We start from the raw sequence: 19,342 nt of genomic DNA on the forward strand, positions 1-19,342 counted from the left end.
ATGAGTTTTCCCAACATTTTTTGATTTTAATTCACATCTCAGGAGTTGCTTATGAATACGTTTATTGGGGGACAACTTATGAAGATGGATGGTCAGCAGTGGAAGATTCCAGTATTGAAAAATGATTCGAGGAGTCGATTTGCAGAGATGACAAATTTCCATAGTTATTCATGTGGACTTTAAGGCCCAGTGTCAGATTGCCACGGTGCCAGGACTAGGGTTAAAACATAAGAATGTGAGGCTATAACTTCAGGAGCAGGTAAATGCCATGCCATCTCATGCCAACCTCTCTACATCAACGGTGATGAAGTTGAGCTGGTCGAGAGCTTCAGGTTCCCAGGTGTCCTGATCACAGGAATCTGACCTGGTCTCTCCACTATGACGCTATAGTTAAGAAAGCCTAACAACGCCTCTACTTTTGCACATGGCTAAGGAAATTCAGCATATCTGCTACGACACTCCAATTTTTACAGGTGCACCATAGAAAGCATCCTTTCCAGATGTACCATAACTTGGTCTGGCTCCTGCTCTGTCCAAGACTGCAAGAAACTACAAAGGGTTATGAACGTAGCCCAGTCCATCACACAAACCAGCCTCCCATCCATTGACTCAGTCTACACTTCCCGTTGCCTCAGAAAAGTAGCCAGCAAAACCAAGGACCCCACAAACCCCGGACATACACTCTTCCACCTTCTTCCGTCAGTAAAAAGATACAAAAGTCTGAGATCACGTACCAACCGACTCAAGAGCAGCTTCTTCCCTGCTACCATCAGACTTTTGAATGGTCCAATCATACATTAAGCTGATCTTCCGCTTCACCCTACCTGGAACTGCAACACTACATTGTGCACCCTCTCCTTTCCTTCTCCCCTATGTACTCTATGAATGGTATGCTTTGTCTGTATGGCACGCAAGAAACAATACTTTTCACTGTATACTAATACATGTGTGTGGCGATGCCGGCGTTGGAGTGGGGTGGGCACAGTAAGAAGTCCCACAACACCAGGCACTGCTGGTTCATCGGGTCAAATCAAATCAAATTTTGCCAATTATCTTAATATCTTAGAAACAATGCAACTGCAAAACATCTCATATTAATTAATAACATTATCAGAATATTTCAGGATAATGCTCCAGAATTACATTTTCAGATTTGATCTTATTCCAGGGAGAAGAAAGTTACATTCTGGATTTTGTTTCGGGATTGGGCAGATCATAGATTAGAGAGACTCACGGAAAAATGGTGTGAATGATGCTTCTGTGACAATGCAGTGTAATCAAAATCAGCTTAAAGGTCTGTGACAAGCAGGCAATTTCAGGTTGCATAATTGGTGTAAATGGTCATACCAATCAGGGTAGTTCCTTTACAGCATCCAGGATTCTTACTTCCAAAGCAGAGAAATTACGTTAAGCATGTTGCCAAGGTTTATATTTAAGTCTAAATGCAGAGGGCAACAATGTTGCGCGCAGGCACAGTGACATAATAACGGAAGTATGTTTTAACTAGTTACCCTGGGGTATTTTTACCTACACTAGGTCTGCCCCAATAAAGCCACACAATAAACTTACCACTTTAGACAATGTCGCCTTGTCCTTGCAGCTTACAAAGCTGGCAACCAGGCTTTGAATATGAACCTAATGTTTTTACTGTTCATACTCAGGATGTTACAGTCGCGGGCAGGACACGGTAGCACAGTGGTTAGCACTGCTGCCTCACAGCGCCAGGGACTCAGGTTTGATTCCAGGCTTGGATCACTGTCTGTGCAGAGTTTGCACGCTCTCCCCGTGCCTGCGTGGGTTTCCTCCAGGTGCTCCAGTTTCTTCCCACAGTCCGAAAGGCGCGCTGGTAAGGTGCATTGGCCGTGTTGAGTTCTCCCTCGGTGTACCTGAACAGGTGCCGGAGTGTGGCGACCAGGGGATTTTCACAATAACTTCATTGCAGTGTTAATGTAAGCCTACTCGTGACATTAATAAATGAAAAGGAAAGAATATATTGCCAAAATTGCCCTGAATTGAAGCACTTATGCCAGGCTGCTTCAGGTTCTGTCTTGTTGAGACTGGCATCATATTTATACAATCATAGAACCATAGAATCACTTCAGGAGGCCATTCAGCCCATCGAATCTGCACCAACAACAATCCTACCCAGGTCCTATCCCTGTAATCCCACTTTAGTAAACTCAACGATATCTTGAAGATTCATATGGAAGGTATGTCAAACCTCCCAAGAATTCACTTTAATTCTCCTCATTATTCCAACTATTCTCCAATCTGTGAGATTTTATGGGGGTCCTTCCATTAGCTTTTAGCTGAACAAACCCTTCAAGTTTCCTTTAAGGCATGCAAACTGTGCACTCCTCAGTCCAAGCCTGAGCTTCAATATTTACCTTGCTAGCCCCCCTGACACTGAGGGGCAATTTTTGTATGGCCAATCCACCTAACCCGCACATTGAGGCCAGCATGGGTAAGTATTGCAGGACTTCCATATGTAAAGAGGTATTAGTGAACCAGTTTGAGATTTTCACAATAATCCTGTGGATTTATAATTATCATTAGAGCTGCTAGCTTTTCCTTTTCAGGTTGTTTTGAAAATGGAATTTAGTTTCTCATCTCGCCACGGTGGGATTTGAACTCTCCCCCCACGGCCCTTGGATTACTAATCCTGCCATCCTGGATCACTAGCTCAATCAGATAGCTATGACATTAGCACATCCTGAGGCATTCTAAATTTTGTGGGTAATGATTAAGGAAGATGCGACACTTCTTGGAGGGGCGAAGGAATGTTATTTCTATGAAAGCAAAGTCAAATCAGCGGAAAACATGATGATGGCGATGAATTGGAACTGCAAACATCATAGTACCTGCCGTCCTAAACATCAGCAGTGTGGACCATCTTTAAGAAAGCACACCAATGCCTCTACTTTCTCAGAAGACTAAGGAAATTTGGCATGTCCACTATGATTCTCACCAACTTTTACTGATGCACCATAGAAAGCATTCTTTCTGGTTGTATCACAGCTTGGTATGGCTCCTGCTCTGCCCAAGGCCACTAGAAACTACAAAGAGTCATGAATGATGCCCAATCCATCACTTCCTACTGCCTTGGAAAAGAAGCCAGCATAATTAAGGAACCCCACGCACCCAGAACATACTCTCTTCCACCACCTTCTGTCAGACAAAAATCTGAGGTCACGTACCAATCGACTCAAGAACAGCTTCTTCCCTGCTGCCATCAGACTTTTGAACGAGCCTACCTCGCATTAAGTTGATCTTTCTCTACACCCTAGCTAGGACTTCAACACTACATTCTGCACTCTCTCCTTTCCTTCGCTATGAACGGTATGCTTTGTCTGTATGGCATGTAGAAACATAGAAACATAGAAAAACTACAGCACAAAACAGGCCATTCCAGCCCCACAAGTTGTGCCGGACATATCCCTACCTTTTAGGCCTACCTATAACCCTCCATCCTATTAAGTCCCATGTACTCATCCAGGAGTCTCTTAAAAGACCCTATTGAGTTTGCCTCCACCACCACTGACGGCAGCCGATTCCACTCGCCCACCGCCCTCTGTGTGAAAAACTTCCCCCTAACATTTCCCCTGTACCTACCCCCCAGCACCTTAAACCTGTGTCCTCTCGTAGCAGCCATTTCCACCCTGGGAAAAAGCCTCTGAGAGTCCACCCGATCTATGCCTCTCAAAATCTTATATACCTCTATTAGGTCTCCTCTCATCCTACGTCTCTCCAAGGAGAAAAGACCGAGCTCCCTCAGCCTATCCTCATAAGGCATGCCACTCAATCCAGGCAACATCCTTGTAAATCTCCTCTGCACCCTTTCGATCTGTTCCACATCCTTCCTGTAATGAGGCGACCAGAACTGAGCACAGTACTCCAAGTGGGGTCTGACGAGGGTCTTATATAGCTGCATCATTATCCCCGGACTCCTAAACTCAATCCCTCGATTGATAAAGGCCAGCACACCATACGCCTTCTTAACCACCTCCTCTACCTGCGGGCCCCAAGGTCCTTCTGATCCTCTGCAGTACTAAGAGTCTTTCCCTTTATATTGTACTCCTTCATCCCATTTGACCTGCCAGAAAAGAAACAATACTTTTCACTGTATACTAATACATGTGACAATAATAAATCAAATCAAATCAAATCAAATCAAAGATGCATTAGATGCCTCAGAACTAGGGGTCGTAGTTTGAGGATAAGGGGTAAACCTTTTAGGACAGAGGTGAGGAGAAATTTCTTCATCCAGAAGGTGGTGAATATGAGGAATTCACTACCACAGAAAGTAGTTGAGGCCAAAACATGTGATTTTAAGAAGAAATTAGATATAGCTCTTGGGGTTAAAGGGATGAAGGGATATTGGGGGAAGCAGGGATCAGGAAATTGAATTTGATGATCAGCCATGATCATAATGAATGCTGGAAAATGCTTGATGGGCCAAATGCCTTCTCGTTTCTATGTTTCTCAGGAACTCAGCAAGGCTCCTTACACACCACCTTCCAAACCCATGACTGCTGCCATTCAGAATAAGAAGTTTAACAACACCAGGTTAAAGTCCAACAGGTTTATTTGGGAGCAAAAGCCACACAAGCTTTCGGAGCCTTAAGCCCCTTCTTCAGGTGAGTCACCTGAAGAAGGGGCTTAAGGCTCCGAAAGCTTGTGTGGCTTTTGCTACCAAATAAACCTGTTGGACTTTAACCTGGTGTTGATAAACTTCTTACTCTGTTTACCCCAGTCCAACGCCGGCATCTCCACATCACCATTCAGAAGGACAGGGCAGCAGATACCTAGGAAACGCCACCACCTGGAGGTTTCCCTCCAAATAACTCACCATCCTGACTTGGGAATATATCACCATTCCTTCACTGTCAAACTCTTGGAGCTCCCTCTCCAACAGCACTGTGGGTATACCTACATTGCATGAACTGCAGTGGTTCAAGAAGGCAGCTCACCACCACCTTCTCAAGGGTAATTAGGGATGGGGCCATAAATGCTGGTCTAGCCAGCAACGCCCACATCCCCGTAAATGAATAAAAAAGAAACTGGCGAAAATTTACAGCCTCACTCGTCCAAAACCATAAAATCCCACCCGAGGTCAGCAGACCTTTCCATGGTCTGCCCCTTGCCTGCTCCGATTCCTTTGGCTGGCAGGGCAGTAAAATTCCCACCACTGTAGTGACTTTTAAGGGGCGTCTTGACAAGTACATGAATGAGATGGGAATAGAGGGATACGGTCCCCGGAAGCGTAGGGGGTTTTAGTTAAGTCGGGCAGCAGCAGGTTTGGAGGGCCGAAGGGCCTGTTCCTGTGCTGTAAGTTTCTTCGTTCTTTGTTCTTTGTTCTGTGTTAACTAGCACCGCCGAGCCTTACCTGACAAGTTGCCTTGCTCAGTTCAAACCCAATCTGTTGGCATCGTGGGTGGAGTCTTAACGGCCCCACCACTGCGGCGAGCCGCTCAGAACTTCATCGGCTTTGACAGGACTGGAAAATCTCTCTGGGGGACGGTCTGGAAAATTCCACCCTGCGTTTGTCCTGTGGATGGTGCGATCAGATAAAATTTAAAAAAAACCTTTCCTTGTATGAACCCTGCCAACCAATCTCACGCACCAGATTTAAAAAGATAATTACGTTTGACTTGTCTCAGCCTATTTTGCAGATTAATATTTTCTGCCAATTTAAAGTCACATAAAAAAATGATTTATTAAAAAGTGGAAAAAAAAACATTTCAAAGGGTTGTTGCGTAGATTAAAGGTTTGATGTTTTCCAACAGCACCTCTTTATACCACAGATCTCAAATCCTCCATTTATGCTCCAGTCACATGACTTGACAAGTTATTTCCAATAGATGATGAAAATATAGGTCACAGACTTTCGATTACTTTTCTATTACATTTTATCATTTATCCCTTCTTATCCATTTGCTACATTTCCTAATTTTTAGGTTCTTTGTTTTATTGAAAAGGTAAATCCTTTTTTAATGGAAATTTCTAATTCAAACTCTTCATATAATCATATTTGGTGTGTGTGTGTGTGAGACAAAGCCTCACAACCAGTCTCCGAAACCAGAGATATCCAGGCTGTGCACCTTGATCCATCTTGCCACTTAGCATCTCGAAAGAGTTGCATAAATCCTTTACCCTGCTTGAAAGTGAGCCATAACAACAACTTCGATTTAAGTAGCACCTGTAACACGATGACAATGGTACAGTGCGTTAGCGCTGCTGCCTCACAGCGCCAAGGACCCGGGTTCGATTCCCGGCTTTTACCGTCCCGCCTGTCACGGGAATCGGAGCGGGCGAGGGGCGGGCCATGGTAAAGTCAGGATTTTATGGTTTCAGGCCATAAAATCCCATCCCCTGGCCGGAACTTTACCACCTCGCCTGCCACGTAATTGGCAAGGGAGAGGGTCCGACAACGGAAATCTTCGTTGACCTCGGGCAGGAATTTCCAGTCTTGCCTGAGCGAGGCCATAAAATCCCGTGCTCTGCGTGGGTTTCCTCCGGGTGCTCCGGTTTCCTCCCACAGTCCGAAAGACGTGCTGGTCAGGTGCATTGATCATGCTAAAATTCTCCCTCAGTGTACCCGAACAGGCGCCGGATTGTGGCGACCAGGGAATTTTCACAGTAACTTCATTGCAGTGTGAATGTCAGCCTTCTTGTGACACTAATAAATAAGAAAAAACTTAAACTTCGCAGGAGCATTATAAAACAAAGCGGCAAAGTTGGATGTGAGAAAGGGTGAGAAGTGGTGTGGGAAACAGCTGGTGGCTGCTGGAAATTGGAAATAAAACGCTGAACATGTCCAGCGCCTCGACACAGATATGAAGGTCTGTTTCGTCCTGAGAGTGAACACTCACCATCAGCACTCAGACCAGTTCTGCTGTCGAAATGTTCATCTTTCTTCTTTTCAGAATCTGCTAGTCCCTTGCTGCATATCCACTTTCTGTTTTATGTCAAAGTTTAGAGTGTGCCCCCTCGGGACCGTATATACTCTGTATCAGACTGACCCCCATTTTAAAATAAATCCCATTGTACCCATATTATTGCATGTTATAACCTCACTGCTCCAAGCAGCGCTGCACTCTTTGTATCCTTTCCAAATCCTTCAAATTTAACACTCGTGGCAGGGATATTTTTATTTTGCTTTGCATTTCCACACTAGATTTTCACCAATTGAAATAAGTGGGTCACTGTAAACGATACGCCAACATGCGTGCAATCAAGACTAATTTGAATAAAATGCTCAATTCATTGGTTACTTAAAGGTGTCAACAAAATCATTTTGCTACACTAACATAAAAATCTACAGGATCAAATGTTAGAGAATGAACAACAGAATGATTGCCTCAATTTCTTTCTGATATCACCCCTGTATGGACAAAATATTTTCTAGGTAATATTAATGTGGAATATGGTTAAAATCGACGTAAAATTTATTAAAGAAATATTAGACCATAACCAGAGGACATAGGAGTCTGCTCCGCCATTCAATCATGGCTGATATTTTTCTCATCCCCATTCTCCTGCCTTTTCCCCATCATCCCTGACCCCCTTAATAATCAAGAACCTATCTATCGCTGTCTTAAAGACACTCAATGACCTGGCCTCCACAGCCTTCTGCGGCAAAGAGTTCCACAGATTCACCACTCTCTGGCTGAAGAAATTCCTCTTCATCTCCGTTTTAGAGAATCGTCCCTTTAGCCTGAGGTTGTGCCCTTTGGTTCTAGTTTCTCCCACTCGTGTTACATGCTTAAAGCAGAATACCTGAGTCACAAATTGAGTTGACTTTTATTAAAACTAACATTGTTGTTAATATAAATAGCTTTTTTCATTCATTCATGGAATAGAATCCCTACAGTGAGGAGGAGGCCATTCAGCCCATCGGGTCTGCATTGAGCACAATCCCACCCAGTCCCTATTCCTGTAACCTCACATATTTAACCTGCTAATCCCTCGACACTAAGGGGAAATTTAGCATGGGCCAATCAAACTAAACCACAAACCTTTGGACTGTGGGAGGAAACTGGAGCACCCGGAGGAAACCCACGCAGACACGAGGAGAACGTGCAAACTCCACACAGACAGTGATCCGAGGACGGAATTGAACCTGAGTCCCAGGTGCTGTGAGGCAGCACTGCTAACTACTGTACCACCGTTCGTGGGACGTCGGCATTGCTGGCTGGGCCAGCATTTATTACCCATGTCTCGTTGCCCGAGGGCAGTTGAGAGGCAACCACATTGCTGTGGCTCTGGAGTCACATGTCGGCCAGACTAGGTAAGGATGGCAAATTTCCTTCCCTAAAGGACACTAGTGAACCAGATGGATTTTTCCAACAATCGACAATGACTTCATGGTCATCAGTAGATTCTTAATTCCAGCTATTTTTTATTGAATTCAAATTCTACCATCTGTTGTGGCGGGATTCGAACCCTGGTCCCCAGAACAGTAGCTGAGTTTCTGGATTAGTAGTCTAGCAATAATACCACTAGGCCATCACCTCCTCAACATAAATATATCTTAAAACAGCAGAAAAATACGTTGCCTGTTGAGTCAACCCCCCCAAAAAATATTAAAACAAATCAAAGAAAAATGTTATGCTGTATAATATTTAGCTCTTGGTAATCAGAATTTAAATAAAAGTCACCTTATTTTCAATTTGAATTGCTAACTACAGAGTTCGGCTCCTGCGAGTCCTGCTTCTGATACAATGGCCGATATCTCCCGTCCTCGTTCGCAGCTGGAAATTTTCCAATGTCGCTGAAAGTGACTGGAGTTTTGGCTGGAACGCCAAATTTTCCGTTCTCGCCGGCAACAGGTCCCTCCAGGGGAATCTGCTCAATGAGTACTGTTTTGGCTCAAAATTGGTGTCCACGGTGAGCATGCGCACCTAGCAAGCCATGATTGACACTTGCTTTTGGTGAGGACTTTGGCAAGGCACAAAGGATGTGTCCAAGAGTCGGGGGGAGTAAGCAGAGCATGATGTTAATCGTTGTGTAACACATTATAACAGCACTATTTTGGAGCTGGACATGTGTTTAACAGGAAGAAGAATCCTTCCATCAGCACCATTAACAACATCATCAACTACTTACAGATTAGCGACTAATTGATTTACGTTGTCCCCCCACTGCCTGGCCAGGGGCCAGTTTTCGGAGAAAACGACGGAATAAGGTTTGTGATCTGGAAAAAAAGAGATATCTGCATATACCATGTAGAGTTTATAGATCAGCAGAGATTGGGGGGGATGTATGGATGAGGGTTAGGTGTGAGCACGCATTCACATTCAATAGTCTCAGTGACAGCACTGACTATGGTCCCAATGATGCCTACCCCAATGATGGTAACCACCACTCCCTCCATTAGGGCAAGACCTGTAATTTCAATTGAATCATCAGCCCAGATCAGAGAGTACCTTGCATAATGGACCCTGTGCTGAGAACAGGGACATGACTGGTTCTTAGCATCGAGAGAGGGAATTTTAGCCTCTTCATCCTTGGAAAGAAACAGGAGAAATATTCTTTAGCCCAAAACTTAGGTGTAAAGACAGTGGAGTGATTTAATTTGACTTGATTTATTATTGTCACATGTATTAGTAAACAGTGAAAAGTATTGTTTCTTGCACACTATACAGACAAAGCATACTGTTCATAGAGAAGGAAAGAAGAGGGTGCAGAATGTAGTGTCACAGTCATAGTAGAGAAAGATCAACGAGGTAGGTCCATTCAAAAGTCTGATGGCAGCAGGGAGGAAGCTGTTCTTGAGTCGGTTGATACGTGATCTCAGACATTTGTATCTTTTTCCCGATGGAAGAAGGTGGAAGAGAGAACGTCCAGGGTGCGTGGGGTCCTTGATTATGTCGGCTGCTTTTCCAAGCCAACGGGGAATGTAGATGGAGTCAATGGATGGGAGGCTGGTTTGCGCGATGGACTGGGCTAAATTCACAATCCCCTGTAGGTTCTTGCAGTCTTGGTCAGAGCAGGAGCCATGCCAAGCTGTGATACATCTGGAAATGATGTTCTCTATAGTACATCTGTAAAAATTGGTGAGAGTCGTAGCTGACATGCCAAATGTCCTTAGACTTCTGAGAAAGTAGAGGCGTTGGTGGGCTCTCTCAACTATAGTGTCAGCATGGAGGGACCAGGACACATTGTTGGTGATCTGAACACCTAAAAACTTGAAGCTCTCGACCATCTCTACTTCATCACCGTTGATGTATGGGGCATGTCCTCCATTAGGGCGAGGCCTGAAATTTCAATTGAATACTCAGTCCAGGTCAGAGAGAGCTTTGCAGAATGGGCCCATCATGCCAGTACACAGCCGATGTTGCCAAGGTTTGGGGGCCTCATTGAAATGCTGGTCATGGACAAGAGGCGCCAATCATAGTGGGTGCAGGAGAGTCAGGAATCAAACCAACTCCCAGCTGGTCAGCAAGTCAGATCTTTGGGGGAACCTGGAGTTAGCAAGACCCCCGAGTTATTTTCAGGTGGACAGGGAAAAACGCTGCACTTCTTTTCATAGACAGTGTGGACTGGACAGCCGGATAAAACGGTGGGGTGGGGGGAGGGGGAAGGGGGCTCTTTCTGCACTGTAGGGATTCTATGAAGATATTGTATGGAAATATTTTACATGAATATTCCACATAAACGCTTGTTAATAGACTACTGCATAATGGATACACTCGCCTGAATTTTCACATTTGAGGGGTTCGAATGATGGTCTAAACATTTGACATGTTATTTGAACAGCTTCCAGTGTTATCTGGGATTTACGTGTCTCTAATCAACTCCCCTCTCAGTCCCTATTCTTTCCAGCAATGTACATAGCAAAGTGAGTTCTGATTAAATGTTTGGAATGAAATCACAGCGAGTCTCTTGAATAAACTTTGCCTGCCCTTGCACTATTCAGAGGTGTCATATGCTGTTGGCAAATGAAAGTGACATCAATAGATTGTAACTTATCAATCACGCAACGGGAACAAAAGGGAGAGAAAAAGCTGTTTGTTGTTTTCACAGAATTTCCATTATATAATTGTATGTACTCTCTGTATATGAGCACCCCAGGGAAAGGTACTTCTCTTATTTCAAGTACTGGAGGCTATTGTGTACAAGGAACAGCAAGTGCGATACAAGGATGTCCACGAATTAAAACTAAAGATAAAAACTGAAGAGAATGAAGGAGAAATGAATACACAAATCTGCTTGGGAAGCATATCATAGAATCCTACAGTGCAGAAAGAGGCCATTCGGCCCATCGAGTCTGCACCAACCACAATCCCACCCAGGCCCTATCCACATATCCCTACATATTTACCCACTAACCCCTCTAACCTATGCATCCCGAGACACTAAGGGGCAATTTAGAATGGCCAATCAACCTAACCCGCACATCTTTGGACTGTGGGAGGAAACAGGAGCACCCGGAGGAAACCCACGCAGACACAGGGAGAATGTGCAAACTCCACACAGACAGCGACCCGAGCCGGGATTCGAACCCAGGTCCCAGGAGCTGTGAAGCAGCAGTGCTAACCACTGTGCTACCGTGCCACCCCATATCATTCAGAAGTACAGGACTATTCAATCCATCATGTCACAGGAGTTTGGTATTATTAATAAACCTAAGCTAGTGAGTTGTTTAGTACAATAGGCATCAAAAGGAATAGCCATGATGTGGAACTGCCATGGTTGGACTGGGGTGGGTACAGTAAGAAGCCCCACAACACCAGGTAAAGTCCAACAGGTTTATTTGCAATCACAAACTTTCGGAGCGCCGCTCCTTCATCAGGTGAGTGGAGGTAGGTTCACAAACACGGCATTTATAGGCAAAGACACAATTGCAAGATAATGGTTGGAATGCGAGTCTTTACAGGTAATCAAGTCTTTAAAGGTACAAACAGTGTGTGTGGAGAGAGGGATAATCACAGGTTAAAGAGGTGTGAATTGTCTCAAGCCAGGACAGTTAGTAGGTTTTTGCAAACCCAGGCAGTATGGTGGGGGTTACATGTAATGCAATCTGAATCCAAAATCCTGGTTGAGGCCATCCTCATGTGTGCGGAATGTGGCTATCAGTTTCTGTTTGCGTGTCTTTACCTATATATGCCGTGTTTGTGAGCTAACCTCCACTCACCTGATGAAGAAGCAGCGCTCCAAAAGCTCGTGATTTCAAATAAACCTGTTGGGCTTTAACCTGGTGTGAGGAACTATGAGGAATAACAATTCGGGTTAGTTCAACGGGTGGTGATGTTGGTGCAGAATGATCCAGGGGTTAGATAATCTGACAGAAAACACACCCAAATGGTAAACAGGGAGCCACTTTAAATTACCAGCACCAGTATCCACCAGTTGAGAACTTTCGCCCGGCCGCTCTTATATATTTGCAGATACATTTTATTCACTTTAGGATGCTCTCCCATCCTGTTCTTCCAATCAGATTTCTACATCTGGTGTAAATTGCTACATTTCCTTCCAAACAGCGGAAAGCTTGAGAAAGTCAATCAGGAGATCCTGTTTTATTAATCCGTGCACTGTTCACCATAGATTCATAGAATCCCTACAGTACAGAAGAGGCCATCTGGCCGACCAGGCCTGCACCGACTCTCCGGAAGAGCATCCCACCCAAGCCCAGACTCTTTGCCCTATCTCCATAATCCCACACATTTAAGTTTTAAGTCTAAGTTTAAGTTTATTTATTCGTGTCACAGGTAGGCTTACATTAACACCGTAATGAAGTTACTGTGAAAATCCCCGAGTCGCCACAGTCCAGCGCCTGTTCGGGTACACTGAGGGAGAATTTAGCATGGCTAATGCACACTAACCTGCACATCTTTCAGACTGTGGGAGGAAACTGGAGCACCCGGGGGAAACCCACGCAGACACGGGGAGAATGTGCAAACTCCACACAGATAGTGACCCAATGCCTGAATTGAACCTGGGCCCCTGGCGCTGTGAGGCAGCAGTGCTAATCCACTGTGCCATTGTCCTGCCAGTGGATTAGCATGGCCTATCCACCTAACCCACACATCTTTGGACTGTGGGAGGAAACCGGAGCACCCAGAGGAAACCCATGCAGATACAGGGAGAATGTGCTAACTCCGCACTCTTGGCAATATCTTCCAATTCAATGGAAAACTGAGGCTGGCACGGCGAAAAACCAACTGCCAATTCACCGCATTCATGCTGCCAGACCAAATTTCAGCCCCTTGATTTGCAAATTAAAGGTGGGAATGGTCACCGAGTATTCAGTGATAGAAGCCAAGACCATTTGTCTGAGTCCTCTCGTCACCTGCTCTGCACAATTCCTCTCAGATTGGCCCTGGGAAGAACTGCTGGACAATTATTCTCCTCCCTATCTGAATTAATGAGAGCTGAGACTAACCTTCACATCGCCAGTGCTATTGTGGCTTCCAATATCCGAACCACAGGTACTTCTGTATCAGCACAAGTCACCGAGCCACTGGGGGAATATTAGCGAAGTATCACTTAATACTGGAAGATAACTATAGGGTTCGTGGTGGGAGATATAGGAAGGATATCAGAGGTAGGTTCTTTACGCAGAGAGTGGCGGGGGTGTGGAATGGACTGCCTGCAGTGATAGTGGAGTCAGACACTTTAGGAACATTTAAGCGGTTATTGGATAGGCACATGGAGCACACCAGGATGATAGGGAGTGGGATAGCTTGATCTTGGTTTCAGATAAAGCTTGCCACAACATCGTGGGCCGAAGGGCCTGTTCTATGCTGTACTGTTCTATGTTCTATATGAAATTGGGTAGCACAGTGGCACAGTGGTTAGCACAGCTGCCTCACAGCGCCAGGGACCTGGGTTCAATTCCGGTGACTGTGTGGAGTTTGTATATTCTCCCTGTGTCTGCGTGGGTTTCCTCTGGGTGCTCCGGTTTCCTCCCACAGTCCAAAGATGTATGAGTTCGGTGGATTGGCCATGCTAAATTGGCTCTTAGTGTCAGGGGGATCAGCAGGGTAAATATATGGGGTTATGGGGATAGGGCCTGGGTGCGATTGTTGCCAGTGCAGGTTCGATGGGCCAAATGGTCTCTTTCTTCACTGTAGGGGATTCTATGATAATCACTAACAGTAACATGGGCCCGAATTCTCCGGCCGTTTACGACCCACCATCGCACAAGCGAGGATGGAAAATATTGCGCTCAGGCAAATCTCTGTTCACTGCAGCGGGACCAGAGAATTCCGCTGGCATGAATGGCCAGAGAATTCCAGCCACCATTTTTTTTAGGGCTGACTAAAATGAAATGATGTTTGCAGTTATGGATATCGTGTGGACAACGAAAAGAGAGAAAAATAAACTTTTCTTTCACTCCAATAAAAACTGAAATTTCTGGAAAAGCTCAGCTGGTCTGGCAGTACCTGTGGAGAGAGAAACCGCTTTGTGTCAACATGACCCTTCTGCAGAACAGTTCAATAGAAGGGTTTGATTTGATTTGATTTGATTTGATTTATTATTGTCACATGTCTTAGTATATAGTGAAAAGTATTGTTTCTTGCGCGCCATACAGACAACGCATACCGTTCATAGAGAAGGAAATGAGAGAGTACAGAATGTAGTGTTACAGTCATAGCTAGGGTGCAGAGAAAGATCAACTTAATGCGAGGTAGGTCCATTCAAAAGTCTGACAGCAGCAGGGAAGAAGCTGTTCTTGAGTCGGTCGGTACGTGACCTCAGACTTTTGTATCTTTTTCCCGATGGAAGAAGGTGGAAGAGAGAATGTCCAGGGTGAGTGGGGTCCTTAATTATGCTGTGGCTTTGCTGAGGCAGTGGGAAGTTTAGACAGAGTCAATGGATGGGCGGCTGGTTTGCGTGATGGATTGGGCTCCATTCATGACCTTTTGTAGTTCCTTGCGGTCTTGGGCAGAGCAGGAGCCATACCAAGCTGTGATACAACCAGAAAGAATGCTTTCTATGGTGCATCTGTAAATGTTGGTGAGAGTCATAGATGACATATCAAATTTCCTTAGTCTTCTGAAAAAGTAGAGGCATTGGTGGTTATTTCGGTTATTTAGACTCAAACGTTAACTCTGTTTCTCTCTCCACAGATGCTGCCAGACCTGCTGAGTTTATCCAGCATTTTCTGTATTTATTTCGGAATTCCAGCATCCACAGTATTTTGCTTTCATTTTTATTTAACTGCCTGGAGCCATTTTGTGGTTACCAGTCCTTGCAGAAGAGGGTACTATTACTGTTAGTACTGTTATGCAAAAATTGTTTTTGCATTGTGGCTGTAACTGTGCTTCATTTAAACTTGGTGAAAATTATGAACATCATTTGATTCGATTTGATTTATTATTGTCACTGGTCAGGGACACACTGTGGCACAGTGGTTAGCGCTGCTGCCTCACAGTGCCAGGAATCCGTGTTCAATTCCAGCCTCGGGTCACTGTGTGGAGTTTGCCTGTCCTCCCCGTGTCTGTGTGGGTTTCCTCCGGGTGCTCCAGTTTCCTCCCACAGTTTAAAGATGAGCTGGTTAGATGGATTAGCCATGTTAAATTTCTCCTTAGCAGGGTAAATACTTTGGGATAAAAGCAAATTACTGCGGATGCTGGAATCTGAAACCAAAAGAGAAAATGCTGGAAAATCTCAGCAGGTCTGGCAGCATCTGTAGGGAGAGAAAAGAGCTGACGTTTCGAGTCCAGATGACCGTTTGTCAAAGCTTAGCTAACAAAGGGTCATCTGGACACGAAACATCAGCTCTTTTCTCTCCCTACAGATGCTGCCAGACCTGCTGAGATTTTCCAGCATTTTCTCTCTGAATACTTGGGGTTTCAAGGGATCGGGCGTGGGTGGGATTGTTGTCGATCCAGCCTTGATGGACCGAATGGCCTCCTTCTGCAATGTAGGGATTCTATAATTCTATGATATGTATTAGTATAAAGTGGAAAGTATTGTTTCTTGGGCATGAAACAGAAAAAACATACTGTACACAGGGGAGAAGGAAAGGAGAGGGTGCAGAATGTAGTGTTACAGTCATAGCTAGGGTGTAGAGAAAGATCAGCTTAATGTAAAGTAGGTCCATTCCCACCAGTAAAATAAGGTAGAGTTGCTGGTGTTGAAGCAGTAAATATTTGAGTAAGTGCATTGCAGCCATGAAATGTGACAGTTGGTAGGCCAGCGCAATGCCTCGTTGGACAGTCCTGCTATATCAGTCGCAGCATCGCTGCCAAGCTCCACCAATCTATCCCCAGGTCTGCTGGTGAAAGAGTGGTGTGGCAGCACGTCAGGGTTCGGAGCAATCAAATGTCACTCGGGGTGGAAGCAAACAAGATTATCAGTTGCGATTGGGATCACACCACCGTTGTCATGGCAATGGCGGCTATCCGGCTCAATCCGCCCGCGCTGAGGAGCAAGCCGTTCAGGGGAATTGAAGGGAACTTTGCGGAGAAAAAAAAACCCCTTTTGGCTCTGAAAACCTCTTTGCACCTCGAGTCAGAAAATGAATTGCCATTAGCTGAGACTTGGAGACCCGAGGTCAGGAGAGAAGACAAAACCTAACAAGGAAATCAATCTTGTGGGGGGGGAGGGGGGGGATGGGGGAGGTGGGGAGGGTGAGTGAGAGGGGAGGGCACCTATGGAATTCTATCATCAAACCCATATTCCAAACACCCGAAAAAAAAAATCTCTGGCAAATCACCTCTGAAATGTAAAAATTTAATTTGTCAACCGGCTTACATGATATCTTCAATCACTGTCCAAGCTGTGGCATTGCAAGGGGACACTGGACTGGGTACGGCAGCCGTTCTGAAATGAGGAGACATGCACTGATTACAGTTCACACTGGGTAGAATTGTCTCAGACAGCTCAGCAATCAGATTATTAACTCTGATACCAGATACTCTGTTTCTTCACTAGGATTAGCATGAAAATTTTTATATGGATCGATAAGCAATCTTTCCTTTATAAAGAATCTCTGCAAGGTCCATTAATCTGTGTGCATGTTTATGTCAAGGAATTAAGACATCTTGATTACAGCTTGTTCCCCACCAAACCAGCAGCAGTTACCCACCACCCCCCCCCCCCTCCCTCCCCAACACCCCCTCCCTCCATTCTTTTGAGGAGTCGGGAAGAAAATCTCATATGAATTTATTAAATAAACTGCCGGTCTCCTTACTTCAAAGAAAATTGCATCCTGTCTCTCTTTCTTGCCCTCAGCATTCCGCCGCTCACGTAAACCACAGCTGCTAATGGAATCAACTGGAGAGGCAGAGACACACGCAACACCAGGCGGTTGTGAGACATGCACTGCAGCAGAGAATTAAACCTCTTTTCCTTTAAAAAAAAGCCACAATTAGAGAGACCGCTTCCACCGACACTCTTTTAATCAGGGTCCTCTTTTAAAAGGGGGGGGGGGGGGAAGTTAGGGGGGGGGGCGCCGTCCCGATATTTGGGGTCGGTGGGCTAAAAGAGCACTTCTCTGCACATCACAGTTGTAATTCTGTCAAAATGTTTTAATCGCAGCTACGTCATTTTTTCCACGGGACAGGACGGCACGGTTCACAGGAAAATGGGCGCTATCACCGTCGTTAATTAATTGCGATTTCTTTCAAACGCTTTGTTGCAGCTTAGTTTAGTTTATTTATTATTAGTCACAAGTAAAGCTTACATTAACACTGCAATTAAGTTACTGTGAAATTCCCCTAGTCGCCACAGTCCGGCGCCTGTCAATGCACCCTAACCAGCATGTCCTTCAGACTGTGGGAGGAAACCGGAGCACCCGGAGGAAGCGCACGCAGACACGGGGGAGAACGTGCAGGTTCCACACAGACAGTGGCCCAAGCTGGGAATCGAACCCAGGTCCCTGGCGCTGTGAAGCAGCAGTGCTAACCACTGTGCTACCGTGCCACCCTGATAATAAATAATCAATAAATAAATAATTTATCAATAATAAGTGTTACCAGATCGGTTTAAATGCCCAGGAAAAAAAACAAACCCCCTCAGCACATGGGGGCACACCTCAATCTATTGATAGTTAACAATACTCAAATGGACAGAACCATAGAGGGCCTTCATTCCTTTATGTCCGCTGGTTCAATGCTCCATCACTCAAAAAATATTTAATCTTTTGCTTCTGGTTTGAATTATTTATTATTTAGTTTAGTTTTAGTTTATTTATTTAGTGGATTGGCCGTGCTAAGTTGCCCCTTGTTGCCAGGGAGACTAGCTGGGGTAAATGCATGGGGTTGTGAAGGGCAGGGCCTGGTTGGGATTGTGATCAGTGCCGACTTGATGGGCCGAATGGCCTCCTTCTGCACTGTAGGATTCTATGATTCCATTTATTAGTGTCACAGATATGCTTACATTAACACTGCGATGAAGTTACTGTGAAAATCCCCCAGTCGCCATGCTTTGGTGCCTGTTCGGGTACACTGAGGGAGAATTTAGCATGGCCAACGCACCTAACCAACACGTCTTTTTGGACTGTGGGAGGAAACCGGAGCACCCAGAGGAAACCCACGCAGACATGGGGCGAACGTGCAGACTCCATACCGACAGTGACCCAAGCCGGGAATCGAACCCTGGTCCTTGGCGCTGTGAGGCAGCATTGTTACATGTATTGGATACAGTGAAAAGTATTATTTCTTACACACTATACAGACAGAATGTACCATTCATAGAGTCCATCGGGGAAAAGGAAAGGAGAGGGTGCAAAATATAGTGTTGCAGTTACCGGTAGGGTGAAGAGGAAGATCAGCTTTATTTGTTACAAGGGAAAATATATATATTGGTGAGAAAGTTCTTGTCAGGAACTTTCTGTGTGTGGTGAACCATAGATGGTTACCACTATGGGTACTTGTACATATGTTACTCTTGTTACTGTTGGGGTTAGGGTTGGGGTGTTCCACCTGTTAGCATTGTTCTGTGGTACACTCCGGTTGGCTCCGCCTTCCTATAGGAGTATAAAGGTCACTGAAACTTCCTAGTGACCCTTTAGTCTGGGATTGTATTGTTAAGCAGTATGCTCTATTCTTGTTGCGAATAAAAGCCTTTATTCCCGGGTACGATCTAGCCTCCCGAGTGAATTAATCGCGCATCACTGTGTAAGAGTGTGCAGGTAGTTAAAATGAATTTAATGTTGCATTCCGTCTGAAGATCATACAAGGCATGCATGGAGCATCAAACAGCAATAGCACACCTTAATTGAATTACACCTGAGATCAGTTATTTGTTACTGTATATAAATTTAATGTTAGTTTTTCTTCGATATTCCGTACAGTCCTGTTAGCTGCATTCTTAAACATAGAAAATAGGAGCAGGAGTAGGCCATTCGGCCCTTCGAGCCTACACCACCATTCAATATGATCATGGC

This window comes from Mustelus asterias, chromosome 7 (assembly GCF_964213995.1).
Source record: "Mustelus asterias chromosome 7, sMusAst1.hap1.1, whole genome shotgun sequence".
Taxonomy (NCBI): Eukaryota; Metazoa; Chordata; class Chondrichthyes; order Carcharhiniformes; family Triakidae; genus Mustelus; species Mustelus asterias.